The sequence below is a fragment of the Grammomys surdaster genome, unplaced genomic scaffold, assembly GCF_004785775.1.
Source record: "Grammomys surdaster isolate TR1022 unplaced genomic scaffold, NIH_TR_1.0 118136, whole genome shotgun sequence".
NCBI classification, from domain to species: domain Eukaryota; kingdom Metazoa; phylum Chordata; class Mammalia; order Rodentia; family Muridae; genus Grammomys; species Grammomys surdaster.
In genome coordinates, this window is record NW_021614618.1 from 5,822 (window position 1) to 7,429 (window position 1,608).

The 1,608-nt window shown below is 53.5% G+C and overlaps 1 non-coding gene across 1 annotated transcript; it reads right to left on the reverse strand.

Moving 5' to 3' along the window:
* Positions 1 to 201: 201 nt before the first annotated feature.
* LOC114635812 lies at positions 202 to 365 on the reverse strand. Its single transcript, XR_003713528.1, has one exon. It is a non-coding gene; the product is annotated as a U1 spliceosomal RNA (small nuclear RNA).
* Positions 366 to 1,608: the final 1,243 nt, after the last annotated feature.

Consider the following 1,608-nt stretch of genomic DNA (forward strand, 5'->3'; position numbering starts at 1 on the left):
AGCCGGAAGAGCCCACAACAATGGTAGCAGGGACGTACACGATGACAAGAGCTTAGCTGTCTCATAGCGACCACAGGTAAAGACGACGCCCGACAGGCTGGTGTCTTTTCCCACAGAGACTTTCAAGGAAGTGTCTGCGGCACCGGCTCCTACCACGCTGCAAGGAAGTTGCGAGAGCTTCTTTCTTTTGACCAGCAACGCCAGGGGAGAGCGCGAACGCAGTCCCCCACTACCACAAATTATGCAGTCGAGTTTCCCGCATTTGGGGAAATCGCAGGGGTCAGCACATCCGGAGTGCAATGGATAAGCCTCGCCCTGGGAAAACCACCTTCGTGATCATGGTATCTCCCCTGCCAGGTAAGTATGAGTTGCTGCCCGCCCACACGCGCTCTCCCTCAACACGCACTCCTTTATAACACACGGTCCACACATCCGCGCCACACCCCCTCGTCTTCACGCCCTACACATCTCTGCCGCGATGCACCTCCATCACGGAAGTCACACGCGTGTTACGCGGGACACCGCACTCGAGAAACCCCCTTCGGTTTCTGCAGGACCGGCAGCCACTGCGCGCCCCTATCTGCATAGCCCCGCCCACGCACTGCTCGCGCTTGCTCCGTCGCTCCTTTTCGGAGGGCAACAGACCGAGACCGAGACAGGGTGACCTCGAGCGCACTGTGCAGCCGGGACCCTGAGACGACCCTAAACTTCTGATGCTGCGTGTGTATGCCATCGTCCATACTCGGGGTCACACACTCGGGGATTTCTGCATGCCACGATTTCTTACTGCACCCAGGACCACCAGCCCAAAGGCTAGCTAGCACCGCCCCCACTAGGCTGGGCCTTCCCATAATCACCACCGAGGAAGAAAACGCCCTTCGCGCTGTCCTGCCCGATCTTATGGAGGCACTTTCCTCAACTGAGGTTCCCTCCTCTCACAGGACAGTAATTCGTATCAAGCACAAGCCAACACAATCCCAGTTCCAGGGGATACAGTATCCTACTCTGGCCCGCACAGGTCCTCGCACACAGGTCGGTATGGTGCACATACATACGTATGTACGCAGGCTCAGGAGCACGTGAGGACACACTAAGTTAAACAGCGTGTCAGGAGGATGGTTGGGAAGATGACGGGATCTGCAAGAGTACTAGGAACACAGGAGAGCGATCGGAGTCATGAACAAAGTTAAGATACATTATGTGCGCCTTGGAAAACGTCCTAAGGAGCCGGGCGGTGGTGGCGCACGCCTTTAATCCCAGCACTTGGGAGGCAGAGGCAGGCGGGTTTCTGAGTTCGAGGCCAGCCCGGTCTACAGAGTGAGTTCCAGGACTACAGGAAAAGAAAAGGTCATAAGGAATCGCACGGTTATGTATAACTGCCCCATGCCAATGATTACAAATAGGCAAAGGGAATTATTGTGGCTTTCTTAACTTTAGATATCCACGTTTGACTTTTCCATTTGTTTTTGTCATGACAACCAAACAATGTTGACGAAACTTTTGATATATATATATATATATACACACACACACACACACACACACACACACACACATAACGTAGCATATATTACGAAGCAATTATATTGTGAAGCGGCAGCAACAAAG